General features: G+C 37.7%; 1 protein-coding gene across 4 annotated transcripts in view; it reads left to right on the top strand.

Moving 5' to 3' along the window:
* Positions 1 to 4,022: 4,022 nt before the first annotated feature.
* Positions 4,023 to 10,142, top strand: part of ZFYVE16 (zinc finger FYVE-type containing 16) — a 50,479-nt gene continuing 44,359 nt past the window's right edge. The window contains exons 1-2 of one of the 4 annotated variants that reach the window (XM_045197844.3): positions 4,132 to 4,156; positions 7,190 to 7,297. The gene's annotated coding sequence lies outside the window, so the exon portion shown is untranslated. Of the gene's footprint in view, positions 4,157 to 4,184; positions 4,432 to 7,189; positions 7,298 to 10,142 lie in introns of those variants that run through there. The other 3 variants (XM_045197843.3, XM_045197845.3, XM_024563524.3) reach the window with 3 other exon arrangements.

The raw sequence follows: 10,142 nt of genomic DNA, 5'->3' as shown, positions 1-10,142 counted from the left end.
ACTCCCACAAACTATTTCAATTATAACATTTTTTAAACAATTGGAAAATTAAACACAAGTGCCTAAATATTTAGCATTATTGAAGAACTGTTAAATTTTTCAGGTGTGACATGGTATTGTTATGATGTTTTTGTAGAGCCATTTTCTTTAGAGATACATATATATATTATATATATAAATACTTATGAATGAAATGGTATGAAGCATGGAATTTGCTTCAAAATATATGGGTGGGTAAAGGTATGGATAAAACATGATTGTCCATATTGAAGCTGGGTTATGGTAATGGATAGAAGAGAGTTTGTTGCATTATTATTTCTATTTTGTAAAGGGCTTATCTTCTAAATATGCACGTAGAAAAATTTAGAGATGAAAAGGTACATGAGATTTGCCTCAAAATTATCCAGCTATGGGCAGATGGGTAGAGTGAGTGAGTCTATACATGAAGTAAGATCTGTGACTATGAGTCGTTGACACTGAAGCTGAGAGGTAGGTCCATGGTTTCTTACAATATTCTTTCTACTTTTATATGTGATTGATATTTTCCATAATACAATTAAAATAAATTCACTATTGCTCTTAACAACAAATGTATTTATTTACCTGGCAAATCATAACAATTATGAGTATAGAGCAATTCACCTGTGAAGGAAAAACACATTAGGAAACAATGCTGTTGCAGATAGCCTTTTTGAAGCACTGCCTCAGTGCATATATAGCGCAGAATAGCTACCCATAAATCTCAGGGGCACAAAACAGTTTATCTGCCATGACAGGCTAAGTCTTGTTGTAGTAACAAGCCACCCAAAAAATCTCAGTGGCATATAAGGTTTGTTGTATTTCCCCCCCTATTCCCCCAGAAGTGCTTTGTTCATTGGAATCTCTCATTGACTCAAGCTGATGGAGCAGCCACAATATCAAGTCTTGCCTATTGCTGTGCCAGAAGGGAAGCAAGCTCTGGAGTATCTCACATTGGTGAGTAAAGGATCGAGTCTAAAAATGACACATCACTTCTCATAATTCATATGCTTGAATCAGTCATATGACCCTACTCAACCACAAGAGGGCCAGGAAGTGCATTGCCATCACATGCCCAGAAGAGAGAACTGGAAATACTTGGCAAAGAATTGTAATGACTTTATTGTTAAGAGAACTTGTGTCACGATGTTGAAGCTGAATCATACTTTAGTCCTGGGAATGATTGTACCTTATTGCCACCCCTCAGACAGCATCTAGACACAAGTGTTCATCCATCCTTTTTGGTTATTTCTCTCCTTTCACTCAGTCACAACGTATATTGTATACAAGCAGAGACTGCAAAAATAAATGAAAGGCAATTGGTTGATTCAGTTATGCACTACTCAGCAATACTTTTTAGAAGAAAATGTTCTGTTTCCCCCCTTGGATTATTAAAGTAATGTTATTATAAAAAACTTGGAAAATATAGACAACTAAAACAAGAGAAATCACTCTCCAGTTAGTATTTTAGTGGATTTCTCCCAAAGTCTTCTATCATTAAAAAAACAAAACTAGCTTTCATGCTGTAACTATTTCTTTAGTAGTGACACTGCTCCAATAGCTGATTTAATTGCTCCAATAGCTGATTTTGTTTAAAAGATGTTTTAGCCCTTTTTCTCATAACCTGAGTGTCAAAACATGATTATGTAGTACTTAAATACTAATGGTTAACTAATAGTTCTGGGTTACATTATGTGTTTTAGAGAAGTGAGTCCCTAGTTCTAAAATTGCTTGTTAGTATAAGACCAGCCATGAAACAAATAAATAATTGTAATAGTTACTTTCATTTGCTTCTGGTATTTTCCCCACCCATATTACTTATGAAAAGGGAACAGCTTTAAAAGTTCATATTACTGTGGAATTTAAGCCTCTTAAAATTAAGGTTCTGATTACCTTTCAAAATAAACTGCTGATGATTCAAGCAATGACTAGATAGTCTAAGAAATAACTTGGCCAAATATGTTACAATTGGGATGATTTCTTCAATCCTAGAAACCATTTGCTTATACATTGGATCTTCAGAAGTTAAAGATGACACATGGAATTTTTCAGAAATTATTACTCAAAATTTTCTGAGGACTCTTTTTGACCCTGAACTTGATGTACAGATTTCTTTATTCTACTCAATAAACGAAATCAGAAAAGATTTAATTGACCCAGAATCTATACAAAGATCCCATAATCTTATTATATTACAGCAATCTCTCAACTATTTATGGTAGTAAATAAAAGAACAATAGAGTAGATTGTGAACTTCAGGTCAAAAATCATGAATTATCCCTCTTTATAACCCTTACAACTCCTAGCATACTGTACTGCACAGAGGAAACACTCATCAACAAATACATGTCATAACAAAGTACAGTTGCATTTGTACATGAAAGACATTTGTTTGGATAACTTGTTTACTTTCCTTATTGTTATTCCATATAAATCTCTGTATTCTGGAGTATCTCCTTACAATTCGCAGAAGGAAAATTACTGAATTAGTTCATCTGAACATTTCTTAGTAAAATTTGACAAATGACTACAAAATATTTGTCCTAATTTAGTTCCCAAACAAAATATGAGTACTGATTTCATTCTGTTCTCACCAATGGAGTTCATTCATATTTTAAACAAGCTGGTGATTAGATCCATGGGAAATAACATCTCTTTGGTCTTTGTTTCATTATTTAGTTGAACAGTAGCAAAATACGTAGTAGGCACTTAAATTTCCTGTTTTGTGAACTGACTATTCATGTAAATACATTTCCCATTTGTCTATTTAAGTTCTTAGTGTTCCTTTTTTCTATTATTTGTCCCTCACACTGCACCATATACTCGTATCCCAAATATAAGTGGATATATATGTACACACATACACACACAGGTCTGGCACAAATAACACCCCTTTTTATTACAAAATCATAAGCATATACCTCTGTAACATAACAACATCACACTCAAGCATCATATGGCATTTTAGGTGAAATGCTCAATTAAAACTATAAATTATTACACCCATATTATTACCGTACCAACCACACTCAAGCAGGTGTTATTTCTGCCAGACCCTGTATAGTATTTAACTGTGGTTCCATAAAGACAGTTATCTCATTTTTACTTATGTGTGAACACCTAACACAAAGAAAATAAACACTGTGCTTTCCAGAATTATTCTTACTTAGGATAAAAATGAGATAATAAGCAAAGCATTTAATGCAGTGCCTGTCACATAGCAGATGTTCCATACATTATTTTAAGCAACCAATAAAAGCTTCGCTGTTGAACTAAAACCACATGCTTCCATTTCAGTGTTCAGGAAAATCAAGATTACAGAAAGAAAATTAACAGTGAGTAGATAACAAACTTGTCAATTTGCAGATTTAGGATCTGAGCACTGATTCTTATATTTTCCCCCATCATCACATCGGACCGAAATACTCCTGAGATACTGTGACTAGTGAAAGCTTTGAAGAGCTAGTTATAAGATCTGAACCGGAAAAACCTTTTGTCAGTTGAGGAGTTCTCCCCATCGCCCCACCCAGATACCTTAATCCCACACAGAGATGTCTCTTCTTCCCTCATTTTCATTTATAAGCAACTTGTGGTAAAAATGGTAAAGCCCAACAAGCACAAATATGCATCACATGCATGCCATTGCTTTCCCTCCATCAGAGCAGCTTTTGTTGTTAGAGGGGGAGGCAGCTGTCCTTGCGTCCACCGTTAGAAAAGCAGAACTAAAGCAAGGAGAGGGAAGGACCAGGCCGCCGCCGGAAACGGCCAGCCAGCTGGACGACCTGAAGCTCTGGGAGAGTCAGGGGCACTTTCGTCGCGGCCAGGGGAGCGCGGGGGGGTTGCAAAACAAATCTGAAGTAGACAGGTTTTCGAGGACAGCAGCGCGGCGAGCAGGCCGGGTTAGCTGGCAGGCAGGCGGGTGTGTCCGGTGCAGGCCGGATCGCTGAGCCGGCTGAGGACGCTGGAGGACGAGGGCGAAGGAAGCTGCTTCTAGGTCAGCGAAGGGCAAAGTAGGCCGAACAGTGACGCGGGTCGCCTCCCGATCTCAGTTCCGAATCATCGAGTGGGAAACCGAGGCCAGATTTCAGGCCGATCTTCAGCAACCCCGGTAACCGCCGAATCTCCTCAGGCACTTCCGGTAAGAAGCCGAGGGCCCAGGCTCAGGCTCGGTATCTCAGCGCGCAGGCGCCCCGGGACTAGAGAGGCCGCGGACGCGGAGGGAGGGGGCGTGTGAGCCACAGGAAAGGCTCTGCGCCTGCGCCTGCGCAGTTTGCTCATTCCCAGATCGGGGGAACTAACCTGGAGCCGACGTCGCAGATTCCCGGGACTCCGGTCCGGGGCTGCTCCTCGCTGCTCTACGCGGCGTCGCAGCGAGTCCCCAGAGAGCTCCGCAGACAGGGGTGTGGGAGAGAGGTAAGAGCCTCCGGTGACAGGCGTCTCGGCTTCTCACTCCTGCTGCCCTCCCGGAGGGGGCGGGGTGGCCACTGGACGCTCTGCCCTAGGGTCTTGGTCTGGCCCTCCTTTTCTTCCGGGGGCCGAGCCTGGTCACCCGACCCGTCCCTTTCCAATCCCCCTCCGCGGGCCAGAGAATCGAGACCCTCAAACTTCGCGTCCCCGCTGTGAAATCTGGAAGATCGGATCAGGCCTGGAGGGTAATCTCGGCGTCTGTTGGCTGTCGGCCGGGAGCTACCTTCTCAGGTCTCTCGGAGTGCTGGGCACTGCCGAGGGAGCGCCCCCCGGGCCGCAGCGGGTGGAGGCGGGAGCGTCCCCAGGGCCATCAGTCGCGCCGGGGGAGGGGCTGCGCCTGCCGGAGGAGACTTGTTCCCAGAGGGGTGGTAGCCTCTTTACTGAAATGAGGCGACCCTGCCAGTGAATGTCATTGCCGCGGGTGCTCTCGTTAAACCGATTCCCGCACTGACCCATTTCCCTCATCATTTTAGACAGGAAGGAGGAGTTACTGTTCCTTCTCCATTATCTTTACCCTGGTACCTTTGATAATGGCTAAAAGATGACCTAACTTTTAAACTAGTAACTTGTATTACCGTTATCGCAACTTGTATTCCAGATTAAGGGCGTTCTTGTTAGAATCTTACGGAAACCAGCCCATTAATGTCTTATTTTAACAAAGTAGGCGATTTGTCCGTCGAATTAGGTTCCTTCATTCATTAGTTTGAACTTGTAGTCTTCTGAATTGGCAGAAGTTGAATGGTTTGATCTAGTAGAAATATTACATAAATTTGCACCAAATTTCTTCCTTTATTTTCTCCCCTGGATGTTAAGCTGTATGCTTAATGTAAAAAAAATTCTAAGTATAACAATGAATAAGGAAAAAAAATCAACTCTAATTCCTTTATTTAAAGGTAATCAACCACAGTTAATATTTTGACTTTTTATGTTTGAATTTTTTCATCCTATTTTCTTAATTAAAATGAGATTTTTATATGCAATTGGATTGGCTGCTTTTTGCTTAAAATTATATTTTAAGTATTTTCCCATGTGTTAAAAATCTTTATAAATGTAACGTTTTCTGATTACAGATACGTTAGCAGAATATCTTTTGAAAGTTATATTATAAATAACTTTCAAAATATTAAATAAAATATTATAAAAGCTAAGTTATCATCCCCAATCATAATGTTACATAATATGTTGGTGTCATAGTTTCTTTAACCAGATGGGTCTAAGGCTGTCTTTACACACTTAAAAATTATTAAAGACTAAAAGTTTTGTTTCCTAATGCAGTGTATTTACCATTTTAGAAATGAAAACTCAGAATATTTAAAAATTTTATTTGTTCATTAAAAATAATAATAAACAATTATATATTATATAACATTGTTGAAAAACATTTTCTTTAAAAAATTTAGTGAGAAAGGTGGCATTGCTTTACTTTCTTTTGCACATCATTTTAATGTCTGGTTTACTAGAAAATAGCTGGGTTCTCATATCTGCTTCTCTCTTCAATCTGGTGTATTATCTTATTTAGGCTGAAGCATATTAAGAAAATCCAGCCTTACACTGATGTATATCTGGAAAAGGAAGGACCTCACAGAACCCTTGAAAAGATCTTAGGGACTTCCAGGGGTCCTCAGACCTTAGTCTGAGAAGGCTGATTTAATCGCCCATGTATTGATGAGCTTTTAGGTTTTTTGCAATTTTACCCTAGTACAAATATCGCACAACAAAAGGTCTTTGTGATGTATTCTTGTGCACAAGTGCTAGTGTTTCTGTAGTAGTAGAATTGCTAGGTCATAGAGTATGTACTTTTAAAAAAGTTTTGATAAACATGAACATTACTTTTGATGCCTGCATAATTTTATGCTGTGTCCCAATGCTGGCATTTAGATTGTTTGAATTAATGATTTGGTGAAATATCTTTGCATGTTTTTAGTTGTTTTGGACTGTTTTCTTAAATTTCTAAAGAGAATTTAGATCAAATGTTTAGAATCTTTTTGAGGCTATTGATACATATTGTCACATTGTTTCCCTGAAAGAGTGTACCAGTTTACTTCTATCAGTATGTCTGAGATGCCCTTTTCATATACCCTTACCAACACTGAGTAGTTTTATTATTAAAAAATTATGTTCTGATTTAGTAGGCCAGCAAATGACATGTTTTAATTTGCATTATTTTGATAGTACAAATTCTGTATTGAACATTTTTTTCATAATCTTACAAGTTGTATGTTCATGTTATTTGCTCTTTAATAGTCCAGTGTCCAAGTGTTTTTCTAACAGATTTTATTACATTTTTATATTGCAAGGCTAAATGCTATAACTGTTTTAGAAAAGAACAATTATCTTTCTTTTTTCTTGTTTACAAAAATAGTACATTTTTGAGTGAAATACTATGGAGACTTATAGATGTAAAAGGCTTATATAATCTCAAATAGATACCATTATTAACAGTTTGGCACATACTCTTGTTTTTTTCCTGTGCGTATGCTAGTACTATTTTTTTTTTAGAACATATTTGTAAAAATCAGTTTGTACTAAGCATGTAGCTTTGCAGTTTTTTTGTCATTTAACATTATATATTGAATATTCTTCTGTAGAAATACATCTAATTCTGGGGAAAGTTTTATGTAGCATGGCTTTAGCAACACTAATTATGTATGATATTTAGTTATCTGATGTCAGGCTCCTGTCCTCTTCTATATTCTCTTCTTAGGTGACCTCTTGCTGCCAGTTCCCAATTCTTTATCTCAGACTTCTCTCCTGCAGTCCAGATCCTTAAATTCAACTGCCTATTGGACATCTCCCCCAGGATGTTCTCAAGGTACATCAGACAACAGTCCAAACGTGAACTCACGTTTTCCCTCAGTCCTGCTTCTCTTTGTATTTATTGCCTGTCATGGTCAGTGGTATCATCTACATAGTCATCCGCAGTGGAAACCTGGCAGCAACCTCAGCGTTCTCCCTTGTTTTCACTCTCCAATAGTTGCTACTCTTTACCCACTTTTATCCATCTGTACTGCACTGTCTCAGTTCAGGCCCTCATCATCTGTCACCTTGACCATTTTAGGTGTCTCCTTACTACTCCTTTGTTGATTTTCTGATTAATCTTCCATGTTGCTGCCAGTTTTTTAAATCAAGCAGAGATTTTAAAAGCCATTTTTGTAAATATTGTAAACATTTGTTTGTAATTCTGAGAATACATAAATGGCCAAGTGAGTAAGCATATTACCTAAAACAGGTTACCATATGTAAGTATAAGAAACTTGTTTAGAACAGGGAGCATTATCTTATATTTCTTTAAAAAAATATTTTAAAGATTTTATTTATTTTCAGAGAGAGGAGAAGGGAGGGAGAAAGAGAGGGAGAGAAATATAGATGTGCAAGAGAAACATCAGTTGGTTGCCTTCCACTGGAACCACAACCCAGGCACGTACCTTAACCCCAAGGGAACCAGTGACCTTTCACCTTGCGGGATGAAGCCCAACAGAGCCACATTGGTCAGGACTCTTCCTCCCTCCCTCCCTTTCTTCCTCCCTTCCTTTCTTTTTTAAAGATTTTATTTTTCGACAGAGAGGAGAGGAGGGAGAAAGAGAGGGAGAAAAACATCAATGTGTGAGAGAGGTTTCAACTGGTTGCCTCTCGAATGTCCCCGGCCCTCAACCCAGGCACGTCCTGACTGGGAATCTACCCTGTGACCTTTTGGTTCCCAAGATGGTGCCCAGCCCATGGAACTGCACCAGTCAGGGCAGGGCTTATATTTCTTTTGTATCTTCTGTCCACAGTAGATTACTGGCGCAGTGTATATTAATACATGTTGGTGGACTGAAATGGGAAGTGTGTGTAGCTTAATAAGATTTCATGTTTAGGTTTCAGTGTACAGTATTGCTTTATCAAACTTACAAATTCTTGGAATATGTTATTTTTAAAAATATTTTATTTATTTATTTTTAGAGAGGAAGGGAGGGAGAAAGAGAGGGAGAGAAACATCAATGTGTTGTTGCCTCTCAAGCACCCCCTACTGGGGACATGCAACCCAGGCATGTGCCCTAACTGGGAATCTAAACGATGACCCTTTGGTTTGCAGGCCAGTGCTCAATCCACTGAACCACATTAGCCAGGGCAGAATACGTTATTATTTTGTGATTATTTTACCTTTTTAATATCTTTTAAAGCATCAAATAACATAATGAATACTACATTGCTATATAGATAGAAATATTTTGTGAATAGTATTTATTGAACTCCACAATTTTTTAGAAAAATCCTTTGGCTCTTTCTAATGAGAAACTATTTCTAGACCTTTCAGTTCCTGCTCTTTATTTTTGCTTTGTACATTCATATTCAGAGTTCCTTTACTACTTTTTACTGTTATATTTATTTTTAATGTAATATTTATGTTTATCAAAGGGACACCTGTACATAATCGAAAGAGTTAAGTAACACTATAAGATTTAGTAAAAAGTAATAGTTTTCTGTTCCCTCTCCCCTGCATCCCATTCTCCAGAAGTATCCTTTCTCAATCAGAGTTCCTCATCAGAATCACAAAATACAGAAAATGATTTGAGTAACTATTTTCTCAATTCTCCCAAGGATGGTATATAACTAATAACACTTTAGATGTATAGAAGAGAAATTAATTTATTATGTAAAGTGAATGCCTTAGGGCAGTAGGGCTTAATTCTCTCACAGAAACCTTATTGAGAAAGGCTTCTGCTGAAGTCAATGACTATTCAACTCTTTTTTTACCTCTAATTTTTAAAAAATAACATGCTTGCTCATAGAGCTATCTCCCCTCTCTACCCCCATCCTACCACAGTTTTAGATGTTATTTACCATTTTCCTATTACAGAAAATGGGAGTCTAGGGTTGTTACAGCAACCTCCACCTTTAAACATTGCATGGCACTGCGTCTCCCCTCTTCTTTATATTCACAATTAGTTGTGTTATTTTTTATTTAAATCATCATTATATTCACAAATTAGTTGTGTTACTTTTTATTTAAATCATCATTTAGTGTTGATATCATTTAATAATGTAAATATTGCATGCAACTGAGTCTGGTAGGATATTGTGATGATATTTCCTCATATGATTTTTTTGTTTCTCCTAGAGTTAATAATTATTAGCTCTTTTATATATCTATCTTTGCATGTACCTCATAATGTATTTTATATCTTTTTAATATATCTTTTATATCTTCTGTTTATTGTATTAATAACCCTTCAGGCAAGATAGCTAAATCTCCTTCCTGTAGATTCAAACACATGAGGTCATTTGTTAGTTTTTTTACATCTTTCCTGTAATTGTCATCATGTGTTCATCTTGATGGGTTACTCTCTAGGCCAATTGCTCACCTTTCTTCCCAGAGTGTCCTTATATGCTCTTCTGTGAATTCCATTTGTTTTTCCTTGTGTCGGATAACCTGTTCCCAGGATATCAGGTCTTCTGCTTTCTTGGGAGTCTCCCTCATGTTAGAGTACATCTTCTAGTAGCTTCCTGAGAAAGATTGAATGGTAGGCAAATTTGGGGGCAGGTTTTCACAAGTCTACACATGTTCATTTATTCTACCATCACACTTAATTGATAGCTGAGTATAGAATTCTACTTTGTGAATTATTTACTTTTAGAATTTTAGAGGCATGGTTCCATTGTTTTCTAGCTCCTAG

This window comes from Desmodus rotundus, chromosome 1, assembly GCF_022682495.2.
Source record: "Desmodus rotundus isolate HL8 chromosome 1, HLdesRot8A.1, whole genome shotgun sequence".
NCBI lineage: Eukaryota > Metazoa > Chordata > Mammalia > Chiroptera > Phyllostomidae > Desmodus > Desmodus rotundus.
The sequence above is the reverse complement of the archived record's forward strand: the minus strand, read 5'-3'. Positions and strand labels throughout refer to the sequence as shown.